Source organism: Pezoporus flaviventris, unplaced genomic scaffold (assembly GCF_033815535.1).
Source record: "Pezoporus flaviventris isolate CSIRO_AGI_PZ_B2104156 unplaced genomic scaffold, CSIRO_AGI_Pfla_v1 ptg000037l, whole genome shotgun sequence".
Classification (NCBI taxonomy): domain Eukaryota; kingdom Metazoa; phylum Chordata; class Aves; order Psittaciformes; family Psittacidae; genus Pezoporus; species Pezoporus flaviventris.
In genome coordinates this window covers 17932364-17952177 of record NW_026892585.1, presented here as the reverse complement: position 1 = coordinate 17952177, position 19814 = coordinate 17932364, and the positions used below count along the sequence as shown (strand labels likewise).

General features: G+C 38.9%; 1 protein-coding gene across 1 annotated transcript in view; it reads left to right on the top strand.

The window, feature by feature from the left end:
• RFTN1 (raftlin, lipid raft linker 1) overlaps window positions 1-19814 on the top strand; it is a 98623-nt gene that overhangs the window by 13370 nt on the left and 65439 nt on the right. The gene's annotated exons all lie outside the window — the stretch shown is intronic.

Below are 19814 nucleotides of genomic sequence, written 5' to 3'. Positions count from 1 at the left end.
AAGTTTTCCAAGTCCTTAGCATTTCTTCATGTGTTAAAAGCAGCTGTTGTTAAGCATAAGTTTTCTGCAGCTACGCATGGGGAGATACTGCTACCCTCTCTTGCCTCCTGTCAGCTCTGTGAATTGATTTAACTCATGAATCTGGCAGAAGGCTATGCAGTCTTTTTGCTTGGTTATCCTCTGCCAAATCGGCATCTTGTGGAAGGGTCTGAAGAATGCTGGAGCTGGTAGAAGTGGTGGGAGTAGGCAGTCAGGAAAAGAAATAGGACCTTCTTTGAGTCAGCTTACACTGTTACAGTCTCTTTCCCTTAGCATGGCTCTGTTGAAAACAGATCTAAAATAATGTCTTGCTGGTCTTTTCTCTATGTTAGCCCGAAACTTAACTTTGCTTGCTTGCTCTCCTTGGTTATTGTTTAGTTTCTGCCATACACAGCTGAAGGAACATAAGGAAATATGCTCCTTTATTTTAATTTTTTTTGGACTTGAGCCTTGCTCAGCACTGATGCAGATGTCCAGTGGAAAATAGTGTTTGATCACTTACTTAAATACTGTATTAATAATGCATAGATGGAAAAGACACAATTAAGGTTGCAAGTGTAAACCTCATTCTGATATTTCCCAGTGTTACAAGATTGACATACTAGTGTCTAGAGAAAGATTTCCTAAGCTTTCAAGGAAAGCATACTATGAAGAACCCGTCAGTTTCCACTGTGTGCCACAACACTGATAATTTGTGTAGCTCTTCAGAATTAAAAGGTTAGATTTGCCACTGTCCTTCTTGAGCAAGTGTGATAATTGATAGTAGCAAAAGGTTATCATCTAGTGTAGATTGGCACTTGAGGAAAGAAGAGCACTTTGCTAAGGCATTTCGAGACCTTGAGGTGAGTATGCTTGTTTTGAGTTGTTGGCATTGTAATGTCTGCTTATGATCCTTACCTTTCTTACTACTGCAGATGTGGCCTCTTCCAAGAAATCACTGTCTCTTTAATGTTGGCCCTTGACAGCATCATCCTGTGGTCTGTTCTTTAGTCATTTGTACTGTCCAAAGCTTGTGGGCTGTTGCTGTCCCTCAGGTGAAATCACATCAGATTTCACCCAAATTGAATGGATAAATTTCATCACATATTTTTACTCATCAAGAAGCCATTAATAGGTTTGTAAATGGATGACTCATTGCTGGTTGAGCTACTAGGCTTCTGTCCCTGTAACATGTAGCTTGGTGTGTTTTCCTGGTGTGCTCATCCAGCTCAACTTTACCCACCTCACTGTCGTCTTGAAAGGCTCATTCCTTCAGAGTCAGGCTTATCCATCACTGTACAGTCTAGTCCTGCATCATCTCCATCTTCAGCTGGTTTGTCTGACAGGTTTCTACCCCCAGTCATTTCTGCTGCTGCTTGTCCGAGTCATTCTGTTTCAGAGACCCACCGCTCCCAAAGGTGGCATGCAAGGGGTGCAGGGTAATGCCTTAAAGAGGGTGTACACTACCTTCATCTGCTATTTGAATGTTCTAGCTCTCTGCTGGCTTCAGAGTTCCTTGGTTGCCTTCTTGTTGACTTTGAAACAATACTAATGCTAAGTGGGAATGATTGAATTTTATAACATTAAAAAAACTGAGGCAGGTCAAAGGTGGCAGCATTAGGTTAATGTTGCAGCAAACCTTTTGGTACAGAACTGCAAAAGATTAATTATGGCCTTTACTGGAAGAAAACAACCCAAAAAGATTATATCACCTGCCCAAAGTAAACTGTTGTTTGTTTTGCATCCCTCTCCATATAAATAAAAAGAGCTGAATAATGAACTTATTGTACCTTTTTATATCCAAGCTTTATTGGAAATTAGAGGCAAATGATGAGAGAACTTGAAGAAATGTGCTGACAAATGGAATAGCCATTTAAAGCAACTGCATTTTCAGCAGTGACTGTGGGGCAGGCTGTTTTGTTTCGTTGTTTTGCTTGAAAGAGAAGTATTTACATAATGTGCATTCCTTCCCTGCTCTTATCTGATGGACTTATTTTGGAAAAATTAACTGGCACTGACAGGATGTACTGAAACTCTCCCTCTTCATCCTTTCTTTCTTCACTTCCACCTCTTTTCAGTTATGATGACCTCCTGAGAGAAGCCAGGAATCTGATTGTTATTTATCTCTTCCCTTCTCCTCAGAATAATGTAGAGTTTTTTGGTATTTAGGGTGTTTTTTTTTTGGTGTTTTTTTTTTTTTCCTACTGATTTGATTGAATCTTTTTGTTTTGCTTTACATTCCTATAGTAATTCATTGGCCTGATGAGTTATGACAGGTTTTGCCCTTGAAAAGAGTTGGCATGAAACATATGCTGGCCATGTGATGAGAGTGAAATGAGGGTATAAATTTTTTTAAATGGGGAAAGGCTATACTCTGAACAAGCCATTTGTCCTATAAAACCACTAAAATCCAGATGTTTTGACTGACAGAATGAAAAATAGCAATACCTCACATGTCCCAAAGAAGTTCCAAACTTATAATGTGAATACAAGGGTGTATGATTTCTGTGCTTATTGGCAAGAATCTGTGTCTTTAGCAAAAAGAAAAAAAAATCAAAGAAAATTATTTGAAAAGTTATTAGTTACAGTCAAACATTTCCATCGTATTTTTGCTTGAGTGTTTTAAGTGTTATGGCCTAAGTACATATATTTTACCAGGACAATACTCCTAGTATTATAAGTTTACTACACACATAAAACCTGTTTTGACCCATTTTCTGTATATGTAGGTGTATATATATATTTATATGCATGCATCTGTGTATAAAATTTGAAAGTGTATCTGTATTTCAAGTTCTGACAAGATTCTGGATACTACACAATAATGTTTTGGAACCAGTTCTGCTCAAAAATTATTTGTTACAGTCTTATAAGTGCTGTGGCTGGGCTTTTGATTGAATTTTATTGCTTTTTTCTAATACAAAACACAAATAATGCATTAACCTTTATAAAAGACATTATATTATGATCAGTAGTTAAAGAAATATTTCCATATGCACATACTTGGATTACATTTCAGGTGTACGTAGGCTTAAATGAAGAAAAAAACACCCCAGTTTTCCCCTTAAAGGGGGGAAAGAAGTTGTCTGATAGGAACTTGGAAGCATCATGAACTGGAAAGTGTCTGAGTTAAGGACAGAGAAGGCATTTTTCCTATAGCATATGTATGCGTTTTTTTTAATCAGGAAATTCTGTTTGCTACAGAACATATTTGCTGTTGACTTCAGTGATTACTGTCTCTTCCTATTGGTAATTTTTATATTGCATTAAGCTGTTATTTGTGCCTGGCTTCTGCTTTCTGTTTCTCTTCACCCTTCACTTATAAAACCCCGCCATGAAAACCACACAGAACCCTTCCACTTCTCCAAGCAAGTGACTGTATAGCTGAATAAAGAAGAAACCCTGCATTTGCAGGTGTTATTATTTAAGACTAGTAAAAGCAGTTCTTTCCCCAGTGGTGAAGTTATTTAATTTCCTGTTTTCATCTCTGCAAGCAGAAGAACATAAATGAAATCAGCATTCCATTTTGTGTTTCAGGTTGACCAGGTCTGTTACCACCATTTTGTCCTCAGGAGTGATGAAATAAAATTAGCACAGCCATATATTGTTAGGGTATTAATGTGGTATGATAGCTTGAGCCAGACTCTGTATATATAGATTGGCTACAACAGACTAGAACATTGCTTCAGAGGAGATTCATGTGTAACAGGTTCAGAGCAGTAAGACAATGAGCAGAAGAGGCTTACTTCTGTGCAGCCTAGGTTCTGTTAATGCTTCCCCTTAATTTAAGCTTTGTCTGTGTGCATGTCCCATTGAACTTAGTTTGACTGTATGCACATGATGAAAAGAATCGGCATAAAGAGGTTCCTGGATCTGGGCTTCAGTCCTCTCTATTAACGCAAGCACAAAGAAATGCAATTTTTTGGCTTCTCTTGGTATTCTGTTTCAAATGGATTACAGTCTGTAGTAATATGTAACCCTTCAGGACTTGCCACTGGAAGTCACAGCAAAATGGAATGTTCATGCTATAGCAGTTTATAAGACTTACTTGTGTGTCTTGGGAAACTTGCAATTTGACATAAAAGGCACATTCCATATGTTAGTAGTTTAATAAATGCAGTAAATTACATCATAAATGTAATTGCTTTAAAGAATTGTTGGGAAATAATTTGACTTCTTTACCATGGTTGCCTTTTTAATACGGCTGCATAACTCAAGTAGAATCTGTTAGAAATATTCTGGTTTCCAAATGCAAGCTTTGCTTTCCATAATTACAGTCTCTGGTTTCTTGTTAATGGTACCCTGTATGCACACATTCTCTCTTTATATGAATAAGCATATCTTTATCTGTACATCAATAGCATGTGTAATACACATGTATTGGATATATGTTTATATTATTGAGGGGGTAGTTCATGAGGATATGAACATTCAGTCTTTTCCATTTTGCTTTATGGCTACACTTAACTGTACTACAACAGAAAGTACAAAGAGCTTTAGATAAAGTCCTGTGATAACCATGACAGAATAAGGAATAGGCCCCTGGAAGTCTGGTGCTCTGGCAGCTAGATCATGGCCTCCAAAGCACCCTTCTCACTTAATCTCAAGCAAGAGCTAGTCAATATTATGAATTAAATTTCCTAGCCATATTATAAGTTATATACGTGTAAAAAGGCTGTACTTTTCACATACCTTCAGATGGAAAAAACTAATTTGCTGGCATTGCCCGTCTCCTCGAAATTCAGCTGAACTGTGGCATTGCTATTTTGTGTTGCAGTAGTACATTATAGGCTAGATGAAAGCTTAGATACAACATGCTATGTGTATTAGAAGTCTCAAATATGTTAAAGAGCTTGCTTTTTGGTACAGTATTTTCAAACTGTGATTGGAAACATGGTTATGTGGTTTTCTTTTAGATACTTTTTTGGACTCTCACCCCCAATACATCTAGCAATGGAATAGCCACTTTTCTCCATGGATTGTGCATGTGTACTTGGGCAATGGGTACGTGCCAAAGAAAAATGGGTTAAGGAAGGCAGGAACATCTGCAGGATATTTTCTATTTATGCATGTTCCACATTGTGAAAAAATATGGCTGCTGCAAAAGTCACGTTTGTGCTAACTTTCCTATTCTGTACCCATTCTTAGACTGAAGATCGGGTAGCTACAATACTCCATTCTTACCATGCAGTCATTTATTGTATCTGCTGTGTTAGCTGAAGCTTCTTCTTAATGTAGTTAGTTAATTATTACAAGAGGTGCATACCATACATCACACATACGTGGATCTGTCTCAGAAGAGCTCTGAACTTCCATGTCTTTTTCTCAGGAATTGCTCATGATCCAAGTGGTCCTGTCTTTTCTTTTGCCTCTGGCTTTGTACATTTTTCTAACCTGCATGTGGTTTTCATTCTTGTGATGCTGTTCAAGAGCCAAGGAGCTGGACTTGGCAGTCTGCAAGGCTGATAGACAGGCATTTCTGATGGAAGCGTGAGATTCTTCAAGTCACAGGGGCCCAATCCTGTTTTCTCAGAAACAAAACTTCCCCTTTGTTTAACTGGAACAGGAGATCACACAGTGGCTTGTAACTTTGAGTAATAAATGCCTTATGGTTTTATTATGGCAGAGAAGTGATTTGAAGCTACCTCTGTAATCTGCTTAGCCTTTCCAGTACTTGTTACTACAGTTCCCTTGACATCAGCCAGATAAAAGATGATATATAAAATCTGTGCAATATTTTAATTTTAATGGAGTTCTTAATCATTTACCTTGTAAATAAGTGTTGTTGTTTGGCTAAAATCTCATGCAAATGAAAGACATAGAGTTGGTTAATCCTAAATGGAGGATACTGTACCCTCTTTGGGAGAAAAAGGGAATTGCTGGTGTTGGCTGCTGTTGACTGTGAGAAGTCACTTTTGATTGTACTGAAAAGAAAATGCTGAGGAGACATACCTAGATTGTGTGGGATTATTTCTGTTTATATTTATTTTTCTGATCTTCCTTTATGAAGATTGAAGAGTCTCTATTGTGACAGAAACAGAGTGAACATCGAGCTATTTCACATAACCTATAACAGACTCTTGGTGTCAGACCCAAAGGCACTGGCTGGTATCAGGCTGTGTGTATCTCAAGCCAGCAGTGTGGTGCAAGAGGGATAGACAGCCAGGTTGGAGCAGTTGCTTCTGGGGAGTTCACACTGCATTGAATGTATTTTGATGTTTTTACTTTGGACAAAATTTAGTGTCTTCCTGTACACTGAACATCCCACTGCATGTGCTTCAAAGCAGCCTGAGGGAAAGGTAACTGAACTGTGTTTGGTTTCTGGCTTGCAAGCCCTTCTGGGAGCCACTCTAGGACGTGCTATTTTGTCCCAGTGTCTGTGTGATGCAGATGACTATAGCTTGTCATTGCCTCTGCCAGTGACACTTGTCAAGAGATTTCACATGCAGAAGCAAGTCTAATTTCTGTTCTACTTCTGCTCTGGGTTTGTTTTCTGTTCCTGATTTTCTATACATGCTACCATTGCACCTACTGCCTTATGACTTCTGACTTTTTTGTCAGTGGCAAAAATGAGCATCTTCCTACAGCTGTGGCAGCTGCTGTGTGAGCACACTCCAGATGAGCTGACTCCCTCCTGCTCCCTCCCTGTTTTTGTCTGAGGATGAAGACATGGACTGTCCTTTACTTTCTTGAGCTTTCACTCCTTGTGCTCTGCCCTACATCCACTGGAGGGTACCATGGATGTGTGACATAACGTTGGATTGGCTGGGCTAGTGGTTGCCTCTCTGCACTAATGATAGTGTGGTGGGCCAGAACTGGCTGTTGTTACAAGCTACTGACAGACTTTGCCGTTAGTCTTCAAAATTCTGGGAGTCCAAACATGCTCTCACAGGTCCAGCTATCATACTATGGCGTCCTGTGATTGCAGGACCTGTTGGTCAGTGGCTAACCAGTTTGGAGAGGGAGGGCAAATTTGCAGTGCACAAAGTCACGATCAGGGAGGGTATGCAGTCCCATCATCCAAATAGTGTTTTAAACACTGCCCTTGCAGAGAGGCATAGCAGAGCTGCATGTCTAGAAGTGAAGAGGTTCACCCTTTGCCTGATGGCATTTGACTGTTTATGCCTTTCAGGTGGGCATAGTTACTTTGTCTCTTCCCTGACTGTCAATGCCTGCTTTGACTTTTTCTCCTGTTGGCAAATGCCTTTGTCTGCTGGCTTCGTGGCCCTCAGGAAACCCAACAGACTTGGGACTGAGTTGTTTGCTAGGGAAAAACACAGCTGAAAAGTAGCAGCAGCACAGCATGCAGGAAAAGGGAGGAGTGAGGGTGAATCCTGTGCCCTGCTCTTCTGAGAAGTGACAAAGGAGGGAGAACTGACAAAGGGAAGAGTAATAAAGCCTGTGCTGCTCCCCTGGCTTGGAGAGGAGAGACTTGTAAGGAGAAGGGAGATAGTACAGGCTGATTTAAGTCCTGCTGTGTGGTGATCAACTCCTCCCTGTTCTCCGCAAGGAAACATGCATCTCTCCCTTGGAAGCATTCGTTCGTTCCCTGCTTTCCTTTTAGCTTGCAGAGGAAATGGCCTGCCAGTCATGTTCCTAGGCTTTTGGCTGAAGCACCCCGTTCAGAGCAGGACCATGTCCTGTCAACACTCAGCTGACATGTCAGCTCATGTGAAGCTCTGAAGGGTCTTCGTAGCCAGAATCCTTCAATCCTAAATACTGCCTCTACACTCTTTCCCACACAAAAAAATGCAGCAATCAAGATGTCTGTCAGCTTTGTGATGAGCTGTAACATCCCTAGACCAGGCTCCCTGCCACAGCTTTCTTGCTGCTGAACCCCAGAAAATGTGTGCACTTCAGGCTTCTGTGCTGATAAAGTGGAAGGCACAGCTGCAGCTAAACAGCAATGGATCTGAAAAAGTTCGAGCAATGCTTTTGCCAATTTTATTCCCAGAGAAGACCAGCATGGCCCAAAAGGGAGTGAAAAGCAAAGGAGGGAAAGAGACATCTGGAACTTCTGGAGCAGGGACAAAAATAGGGGAAAAAAGGGTAATAGGGTGCTGATATGACCCACACCAGAAACATTCCCCAGTGGACCAGCATGTCCAGAGATTAACTGGAACAAAAGCTAAATGGCAGAGCCCAACTTGGGTGTCTGCCACTCTGCTGACAGTCATGGGGAGAGCATGGGAGGTATGCACCCTGTCTGCAGGCTGCATGCTGAAATCCTCTCTGCAGAGGATCCCACATTCAGCTGAGAGATGTTCAGGAGCAGGATTGTTTTGCTGCTGCTGCTTCTCTAGGGCAGTATGTGACCAGGTGCAGAAGGGAAGGGCACCTATTCCTATGTCTTCCAGAGAGGCAGAACCACCCTGTCATGGACCCATGCCATTGTAGGTCATGGGCAGGAAGACCCCAAATGGTGTATAGTGCCATTGTTGCGATGTTGGTCACTGTGTTTCCCTGTATTTGGGTAGGGAAGGGATTTCACAGAAGCATCTCTCTGTGTCTGGAAGCCTGAGAGGACTGTGTTAGTGTGACGCTCCATATGCTCTGCACACTTTATTACCAGGACAGACGTGGGCAGTCATACACAGTGGGAAGAGAAACAAGGTCTTCAGAAAGGAGGGGGCATTAAGAAATAGTAGAGCAGATAAAATAGGGAAAGAATATCAAGGGCCGGGAGGTGCTGAACACACAAACTGAAGAACCTTGGTGGTGATGGTAGACAGTAAAAATGGAGGGACATGTATCATTTGGCTTGTTAATAAGAAGAGGAGATGTGGCACTGCATGACTTTTCAGTGTTTGGGGAGCTTTCTGGTGCCAGAGGGATGCATTTTTGTTGTGTTGATACCAATGAAGCCCAGCAGGGACTGCGGCTGTCACTCTGACAAGATTTGCTGTTTAGTTCTTCCTGCATAAAAACGCATGGTATCACACATGGGCAGGCACATGGTCTTGTACTGAAGAAGACAACTTACATTTCTGGGTTCAGATTGCTTTTGGGTTTTCCATGACAACTTCTTTTGTTCTTTGAATCTGAATGTGACATGGAAAACCTCCCCTGACTGCGTTAGACTTAATTCATTACTGAACAGGGAGCGGCTACTTTAAACCTTAAATGCTGTCATTCCTAAGAAAGATCAATATCTGATTTAAATTTTATCTGAAGGATAGCCTGAGAACATACAGGTAGTTTAAATCTATCATTTCTGTTGTGCATGAAAATTACAGGCTTTCTTGTTTTCTTTGCCCAGTTCTGTAAATAGGTAGAATTGTTGCTTTAGCAACAAGCATAATTGTGACTGCAATTTAAATAAGATTATGAATATTGTGCTCAGCAAAGTAATGTAATTTGCAAACCTTGATGGTTGTGTATCAAGTGCTAACTGTTCTTCAGGTTAGTCTTCTTACAGTATTTGCATGGGTTTTGTTTGTGAATGCCTGACCTGCTTTTTCTGTACCTTGACTTAGTACTGAGAGAGGCATTGATCCTGTATCTGTGATACTGCATTATTGACATGAGACCTTTGTTTCTGTTTTTTTCAGTGCCTGTGTGTATGTGCACAGGTGATAGATAGGCTAACACGTGTTCTGTCTGTACAAGATGTAAATGTAGTGTGAAGCAAACATCTCAGACTGGGCCTGATGTAATGTGCCTTTTTACATTAGGTTAGTTTAGGGCTGCATTTCAGGTGCTTCTGACACCTGCCTTCTGGTTCATGATCAACCTGCGGCAATTTCAGAACTCTGCAATGCAATTCCTTGGTGAAACACTGAACATCACTGTCTTACAGCTATTACATATTACAAAGGTGATAAAGATTGATCCGGGCTTCCAGATTGTGGCTTTCTCTTTAAGTGATGAGGCAGCCTGGAAAAATGTTCAGGTGGAGGACTAGATCTTATTAGCATTTGCTGAGCATTGTGCTAGTCTTGCTTCCAGTTCCCAACCCAGCTCCTTCGGCACTCAGTCACATACCTTGGCATGTGATGATTATTTTTGGCCTTTATCTTGAACACGAAACCAAGTTGTAGTGACTTGATTTCGTCTTATTGCAGTGATACAAATATGTGATATCCTGGACGTAGTTACTGTATGAAATCGCAACTTGCTTTCTGTGATATAACTTGCACATCCAGCAAGCTCTTGGTTTATGTGCAGTTACGCTTTTGCAAGTGGTTTCATACTTGTGACACACTGTGCTATATGATAAACTTAGGATGAGCAGCAGGGTCACGGGTTTTCCCAGGTATGAGGTGGCATATGAGAAATTTCAGCTCGATCTGATGGTTACTCAGCTGCTGTAGCTACTTGGTATGGCTCTTACTGGTAAATGGTAACGCATGCATTTTGATAAGGTCTTGTACAGAAACTTCAGGTTTAAGCTTTTCCAGCCAATTGTTTTTTTGCAAACCCTGCTTATTTCATATCAATGGAGCTCTGTTTAGTTGAAATTGTAAAGAAGTCTCTCCTTTCCTTCTCTGCCCAAATAATGTCCACTAGACACTTGCAGTGATTAGCTACAGATCTTGAAAGAACCAGCCCTTTCAAGGGGAAGCGAATCTCATTAAGCCTTTGCTGTGAGCTGCAGCTCTTGATCAACACACATAAGACAAGCTTGACAGTCATCAGGTGAGTTAAGAACTGGTAAAATATTACCTGTCTCTGTTAAACAGTCATCAGTTGAAAGAGTTCATCTCAGTCTGATAATACAGAGGCTTTTGCGTACTATGTGGCACATGAAAAAGACATCACGGATGTGAGAAGTCCTAAAGATTCCATGCGTTTCCAAATGAAATGATAAAAGGCCTTAAATCTTAAAGAGAATGAGGTATGAGGTTTACAGATAAATAGATGGAATTCTGAGAAAGTTAGAGGTAAGCCAAGACATGGCTACTAGTGAAATATAAATAAACAGCAGTCTTACTGCTGTAGTTCCTTGGTTGCTAAGCCCTCTATTGGTGTTCTTTCATTTGAACAATTGTTTCCTTGAATTTCTTAATAACAGCTGATACAAGAATTGACAAATAGTGCTAAGTTGCGTAGGTTAATTCACTAGCAATTACTGTACAGATTATTAGTAATCAAAAAAAATTAGCATCTACTTGTATCTCAAATCACAAAACAAAAGAACGAAGAGAGTGACAGAATAAGTGGTCTTTTGTTAAGTTATTGTCTCAAAGTTTGGAACTGTGTCAGAATCACTTCTTTGTTTTGTTTTGGTTTGTTGTTTATTTACTTAGGAATGCTCAGCTCAGACACAGCATCTGTCTTTCTCCTCAGTCCTTATTCTACTAGATTTTTCCAGCTGGGTTGAATGCCTTGATGAAGCCTTTCAAAGGATCAAATAGATAAAATTGTACAAATTCTGTGGGATTATTTTCATTGTTCTTCACCACATGTTCACTGAATAAAATACTTTATAATTGCAAGACTTTGTTTTCAAGCTGCACTCTTGCACTGCTTGTCAGCTTTGTTGTTTGTTTAGTTTTCTCATTATAGTAAATTTTGGAGAAAAATTGGTTTGCTCATCAATATATACTTCCAGGGAGCCCTTCCAGAATGATTGGTGAAAACTCAAGACTGTTTTATCACTGATATTTCTTTATGAGCCAGTAGCAGGTCTGGCCCTTCTTGACCTAAAAAGACTTAGAAATGGTTCTCTGTTTTGCAGAATATTTAGGAATGGAGAGAAATGAAAGTGTCTTTAACATGGACTGTCATATGATTAGAAGTCAGAGCCACATGAGACTGCTTGTGACCTTCTCAGGCATTATTAGGAACTCTGATAAAACGGTGCTAGCCAAGGCATAGAGGCATTGTGCTTTGCACACTTTCGCAGGTTTGGTCCTGAGCTATTGTCTGTGTTAGCAGTGGCTGACAAGAACAATAGCGAGCAGTTCTGTTGTTGTATGCTAGCTCTGAATATGCATTCTTATGCACCACTGTGCCACCTAGAAAGATTATTTTCTATTCCTTGCAAAGCAGAGAAACTGACCTGTTTATTTGCTTCTGTATTTTATTATTTAATCAGTAAGAATGTGAATTTCTGAAACTAAATTTTTGATGTCACTAATCTGAAGGGGATCCTATCCAGGGGTAAGGAAAGTCTTAAATCTGAAGATTGTATACATAATGCTTTTTAATTACCACCTTCATACCATGAAGGAATTCTGTCTCTGTTGGACAGGACATCTGTTACATCTTTATTGCATATACTTATTAATTTGGGATTAGATTATAATAATTTCATTAACTCATTATTTGGCAGCTTTGAAGATAAGGTATCTCTGCTGCTTATCTTCTAATTCACAATAAATGTTTTAGATGCAACACTTTTTCTGACACAACTGCACTGAGAAATTAAGGTAAAATTATGCCTTCTCGTAAACATTTGGAGAAATACTCTGCTACCTTTTGCAAACAAAATTGCAACAACATCCATTTTATTGCAAAATTTAAATAGGTATGTATATAATTTGACTTTAGTTGTTCCATTCTAATGATGCTTGAATTTGTGGCTGTTTTCCCATGACCCATATTAAACAATAGATTTGCTTGCTATCAGTATTACTGTGTGGGAGTTCTTCACTGGAAAATAGAAAATGGCCACTTTTTTTTGAAACAAGGGAGTAGGAGTTCAGATTCTGGAGAATGACAGGAAAATTTGCTCTGAGCAAAAAAAGCTTTTTTTTTTGCCAAGGAAAACTTTTTTCTTTAGTAAATCCATCACCCATGCTCTAGCAGACTTGCTTAAAAAAACAAAGCAGTACTTTTGGGAAGTGCTTTGTTAACTTTTAACAGCCTTTTCCACTACTCTTTGGCTTTCTATCAAGTGCTCTTGCCAAGTTGAAGTGCTGTGGCGTGTTTGGCAGTGACATACTACTTTTAGGTGCCAGTGGTGAACTATTGCTTGCCTAGTAGTTTTCAGTATTCTGTGAAAGCTTTATCACTGTTAAATACACCGTTAGAGGTGTTACAGAAGGCAATATCTCATAATACCTTTAGCAGGATTTTCTTTCTAGACCCTTATTTGTGAAGGGTATTTTTTCAGAGGGTTTGGGGGTGGTAGTGCGATGGCTTTTTTTGTTTTGTTTCTGAAGTGGTTTCCTAGGGAAACGAGAGTTAAAAAAGGCTCACAGTCTGTCTGTCTCATTCCTCCAAATAATTATAACCGCACAATTTCAAAGCAATTTGCTCGAAATTTTTCAGGATGATTAGGCTGCTTCTACTTTTGTGGAAGCTGTCTGTTGGGTAGAGGACAGACATCTGTATCCATCAGGGAAAGGTGAGGAGAGCCAAGCCATACATGCTTGCCTTGGTGACAGCTCACTGGCCAGCAAGGAAGTGCATTGTTCCAGCAGAGCCACAAATCACTGTTGCTCTTCAGTTGAATCCAAGGGGTGGGAAGAAAGGAGGAGGGTGCGGCTGCCGTGAGGTTGGAGAACAAAAGCCTCTTCAGTGGGAATCACTCTTGATTAACTATGCTAATGGAAAAAAGTTGAGGGGGGATTTGTATGATAGCACTGTATATAGTGACAAAGGTAGCAAAAAGTTTTTAGTACTGGTTTTAATCAGATCATTAATCACCTTTGTGTACCAATAGTCAGCAAATCCAGTAAGTATTGTCTGTAAAGTAGGTCCTCTTTGCTATGGCTGTAACTCACCCTTACCTCATTTCTGAAGCACACCATTGCCTAATTTGTTGCAAAGTAATTGATTGATTTGGTGGCTCTAGCTTTATACCTTCTATAATTAGTTTATGTGGTTATGCTAAAAATCGCAGATGGGGTAATATGTGGCTGTTGCATATGTCAAATTAATCTGGGACCATTGGAGAAATTACTTGATAGGGATTACTGCCACCTTATATTTTCATACATTCACACACAAATCTTCACATGTTAAGTGTGTCATTGGAGGGAGGGTTTCCTGTGACAGTTTTAAACAGTGAGGATTTGGATCACAAGTTCTTCCTCTTCAGGCCTGTTTTGCTGCGAATTCCAGAAAAGGCTGTAGTTCTAACTGGGTTGCTCCCTTTGATGCTATGGTGTAGCCGAGATCTCCAAGTACAGCTCAGTGGTGGTACTGAGAGCAAGTCCTGTGAGGCTGATATGAGGTCTGCTGCGACAGTTAAATTTAAATCTGTCTGTACAGACACAGACTCTTCACATGAAATTCACATATGCTAACAGAGGTATTCTCATGATTTCCAGTGATGGGAGTATATTGTTGTTATCAATACAGCTGAACAAAAAGTAGAGGTGTGGGCAGGAGAGCTGAGAGGAATGGTAAATACTTTCTGGAGAATGTTTTGCATTTGGCTTTTCATTGCAGTTCCCCATCAGGCCTAACAACTGGAAATGAAGACAGATCTAATTTACTTCTTATTCCTTTTTAAAATTTGGAGTTTTCCTGGAAAGTTCAATGGATCAGTTTTTTCTCTGTTTATAATCTAACAGCTGTTGTGTGTTCTGGGTCTTGTATAGGTGCCCACAGAAGTGTTTGTGTTAGAATCACTACAGAGTAGAGTGTTTAAAATCACTACAGGGTAGAGTGTTTAAAAACAATCCAAAAGTATTGTATCTCCCTTTCCTCTGAATTTAATTTACCTGCCCCTGAATATCTCCTGTTTATACTGAATTTCATCATGTAGCATTCTCTTGCCCAGCTCTGTTTTTCAAACATAATCAAACCTGGGGCCAGAATCTAATTGAGAATATAGTTTCAAGTGATGCTGCTTGCTTAGTTATACAGTGTATATTACATTTTTGGCTCTCTTAACATTTATTAGTTTTGCCAGTAAAGCTGAAAACAATTTAACAGATATTTATGAAAAATTACAGGATTTCCCAAATAGGAGAATTTGATTTCAAGGAGTGCCAAAAGAGCACTAGGAAGTCACATTTCATGTTATTTATCTTCCAGAGGAAAAACATGCATAATTTGTACATGTCTTTTCTTTATCTAAAAAATAAAATGTCTCGAGCCAGGAAAGAGATAAAAAGATGAAAGTCACTATGATACTTATTCTAATATAAAATTTAAGTGCTTAGTGTGTACCACCGCCTTTTGAAGAAAAGGAATGTTGCTGGTTGATGTAGTTAAGAAATAAGAACATCTGAAATAGGGTAATATATAGACTTAAGTGACAGGATTGGAAAAAATCCATTTCTAGCTTTAAAATAAAAAACAAATCAAACAAACTTGGCACACAGTATCATCCTAAATAAGATTTTACGAGAAAGACTAAAAACACCTATTATAACAGAAGGGAAAAATGCATGTGAAACATGAGATTTGAAATGAAGAGAAATAGAAACCAGCAGGTAACTTTTGAATAAAGCCGTAAAGAGTTTCTAAAGCTGTGTGTCCTTTCCTGTATATATAACGCAAAGCATTACGTATAAAATGCATACAGGCATGACCTGCCGAGAAGATTTTGGTTTCCCTGGAGACTATCAGTTCTCTGTTGCACAGGTTGGCTTGGGAAATAAGAGCTATCTTGGTAAATCCAAATGTTTCTACCCAAGGTTATGAGATATGTCAGTAAATTTAGATATTTGGGATGAATGCTGAATTTAAAAAAATGCAGACTTTTAAATGTTCTTATTTCCATGTCCATATGATATTCAGCAATTATCTTGTGAGTTGGGGATAAAACACCATGCTTTATCGTAATACTTTGATGGCAGTTTTATCTTCTCATTTGTCTGAGTTGTGCCAAGTATTTGATTTTAATCACCATGTTCAATGTATCATGAAAAATGCGCATCCTATCATAGTGGATGTATTGAGCCACAGTGACTACTGATGACTTTTCTCCTCCCTTTTTCTTAAATGTTTTGATATTTTCTTGTCGTTTGTCATTGTGGAAACTAGGCTTCAATCTGATTTACAGTTCTTAACTATCTCATGAGTATGGGAAAAAATCCCTAATACAGCGCATGCAACCTACTTTGTTCATCTGTGCTTGGTTAAAAATAAAACCAGGAATCTCAAGGTTGGTCCCAGTTGTTTTGGATGGAAAAACATAGATGGATATATGAACCTTCCTCCTTTTTAACTCGAGGATTCAGCACATGCAGCGTTCTATTGTCAATAAGATATACTGATTTGGAAAGCTTAGAAAAACCTACAAATTCCATTTCAGAGGAGGTTTTTCTCATCTAAAAAAGTATACTATAAAATGAATAAATTCTGCATAATTTGGAACTTAATGAAGTAGGCTTTTTTTGTACTTTTCTGAGGATATTGTATGTGCTTTTTACAGTTCTTTTACTACAATCCAAGTCTGACCTTTGTAAAATTTGCAAAGAATCCACTGGTACTTCCTTGTCATATTCTGCAGTTCTAAAATCTGAAATGAAAATTTGCCAGAAATATGGAAAGAATATCAAAGTGAAGCATAAAACAGAGAAAAGAAGAAAGGGAAAAGGAGGGGGCCAGAAAGAAAAGGTATATATACATTAAGTATTAGAGGAGAGAATGAGAAGATTCTGTAGGATGCACTTTAGCTGTGAAACTCTCTAGTGCTCATTAGTATTGCTGCTAAGACAACCAGTGGGCACATTAGCTAGAGAGGGGTCAAAGCAAGATAAGGTACATCAGCTCCCCAGATTTTATAATGCCATCAACTTCTATGATACCAGAAGATCTCTTCGGTGAGTTTTACTTTGTCTCCCCTTGAGTAGCTCCTCCTTCCCTCCTTTTTCAAGTGTTTGATTACTGTCTAATTGCTGTGAGAGGACATAACTTGCTGCACCACCAATTCCACCAGAATTGTGGGGAAGTCCTGTCTCACTACTTAAGCTGTTAAAATCAATGGCATGCAGTGTATGATTTTGGCAGCTAAAGTATTGCCATCAGATTAACATGGTGTCTAAAGGCTTTAGGGCAAGGAACCAGTACTTTTTTGGGGGGTTGAAAAATAGATGTGAATTAACATGTTGGCCCTTCCTGTAGCTCAGAATTAACCCCTTCTCTCCTGTAATTCAATGTAATTCTTGCCTTTTTGGAGCCTAGGTAGATAACTAGTCTGTATGAGTAAAATACCGCAACTTTGAACACGTTCTCCTTTTAGTTAGACATAATTGGAGTTTTCTTGGATTTGTGAAATGTAAATGATCTGTCTATGTTGTCTCTGTGTTTGGTCTGCACCAATTTAGGAAAGTGGAACCAAGCAGAGACAAGTAAAAAAAAATACCATTTCAAAGAGCTGCTCAAGCTCAGAAGGGATAGGACTTGGTTCTTTTTTCTATGCACAGTTTAAATGAGAAGTCACCCCCCCCCCCCCCCCCCAGTCATTTTATTTTGCTTTTTGCACAGTCATTAACCTTTCTTTTGTGTAGTAGGTGGTCTTAATTTTGTCCATTTTCCATAATGCTGCCACAAGATAATGTCTGTAAGCTGTGAGTCATTTAAGAAGTGCTTGTCAGTTTATGTAGGTAACTAAACTTCTGTTTAGTATTGTTTTTTCACTTAGTGGAGGTGGTAGCCTGGCTGTTTCCTTTTTCTAAAACACCAAAGATGAAACCATCCCATATATAACCACATAGTGTTTGCAGCAAATGTACCCAGTTCTTAAGATATTTATCTTCTGCTTGCAAGATACATAAATGAAACTTGGCCTGGAGAACAAACAAGATAACCCACAGATACAATGAGATTAGACAACACGATTTATTAGACAAAGTTGCAGGCAATCTCATTGCATCTGTGAATTATCTGAGTACTTTCTCAATTTGACTAATGCACATATCTACCATTTCCTAAAGGAAAGGAAAGAATGTTGGTGTATGTCTGTGTTTGTGTGTACATATACATGTATGCACAAATACATGCATACATATATACACACACATATCTATATAAATACATACTTTCAGAGGGCATGCATGCAGTTTCACAGTATTTCTTTGGTTTTCCTTCTGTCTACCCTCTTAAGATACAGTGCTTTGCTTTTGAGTATCTGTAAGTTCCATTATTACATTTTCACTAAAAGTAAACACTAGGAGCTTATTGAACAGTCATCCTTCATTTAAAGTCCTGATTCCTCCTGCATATTCATTCTTCCTTTCTTTGATGAGGACATTTATTGTATTTGTCTTGAAGATTGAAAGAAAAATCACTGCTGTGTCATGTAGCATAACCAAACAAACAAAGTGTTGCATTAACATCGGGTATCTTGCCTCTTTTGACAGCCTGAACAGTAACACACTCAAACTGTGTGCCTTGGCTTTGAAATTAAGGGACCTCTGTATACACCTCATGGAAGCTCAGGCTCTATCAGAAAGGAAAAGAGACTGTATTATAGCTTGTATAGTTGTAACTCCAAAAGCCTTGAGCTTTGAACTCATTAAATTCTACCATTAGTGTATTTCAGGTAATTAAAGCTGTGTGACATTGTCAAAAGCACTACATATTTTCTGCTAGGTTTCTCATACTTGCTTTAGCATTTGTTGGGTAGGTTTTAGTTCAGAAAAAATTGTTTGGAGTTCCTCATAAAACTCACCAGAAATCTGTTTATTGCTTTGTGTTCTTTAAGTTACATTATTAGTGGGTTTTCCTTTATTTTCTTTGGAAGTACTCTGATTCTATGATAGATTTGTGTTATTGTTGACAAGAAACTATTTATGGGTTGAATGAGGAAAGAATAGTTACAGTTATGTGAAAGTACAATGACAGTGTTGTTTTGCCATGCAAACAATTTGTGCTACATAAAAGAGAGTTCCTTAGTGTTTGTAACAAAGAATGAAAATTTGCAATAGAAGTTTTGAGATCACCACTGCTTGGAAATAACTTTGTTCTCCCAGGATCAATCAATCAGTGTTTTGATAATATTCAAATAACAGTTTGCTTTCTGTTCTCCAGAGTAACAAATTGGCCTTCCCAAGCCTTAATAGCTGGAAAGGATGATGATCTGGATTCCTTCAGCTGTTCCCAACCAACTGCTAAATAACTCAGTGAAAAGTGCCTTAAAACCATTCTTACTTACAGTGCAGAGGAGGTCCTTTCCAGTCTGTGCTTCATCCTTAGAAGAAAGCTTACAATAGATTCTTAACCTGCACCTTCCTCCAGGTGAATTTTGATGTTCACCCACCTCTCTGCAGGGAGCTGGGGTACCATTCAGCCTGCACAGATAAACGTGAGGACTTTGGCAGACCAGAAAGAGACCTGGCAGGATGGTCCTTCATTTAGCAGTCGGTGTTCAGCTTGCAGAAACAAACTGCTCAGAGTGGCACTGGTTTGTTTGTGTATCCTAGTTATTGAGAGTATGCCTCTTTTGTCACTGCAGTTGAACCTTCCAACAAAAAATCAACATTTCCAGTCATACAGGTAATTCCATAATTTGGAGTAGAAATTCACAGAACCACTGAAAAAAACGTGTTTTTCTAACCACTTTGATAATGCAAAACATTGATATATTACTTTTTAAAAAACTCACAAGCATTATCCAAATTAAAAACTATGCTGCATTTGACATGTTCCTATGAAATGTTTTAATGTACATGAAACTGCATCTTTTAACAGTAAACTTTCTAGTTAAATTTTTTTACTGACCCTACAGCGAAGACAATCTTCTGCTCTACTAGAACTTAGTCTGCTGTAGATTTGATTTATTTAAATTAAATTAAAGTTGCTGGAAGGGAATTAATATTAAATTCAGAAACAGCAATCCTCATACTAAATAGAGGAAGTGTGCTTGCTTTCCTGTTCTGCAAAATCATCAGGCCTGGTATAAACTATCATAAACATGCTGGGGAAGGTCCCTGCGTGAAAGCATGGGA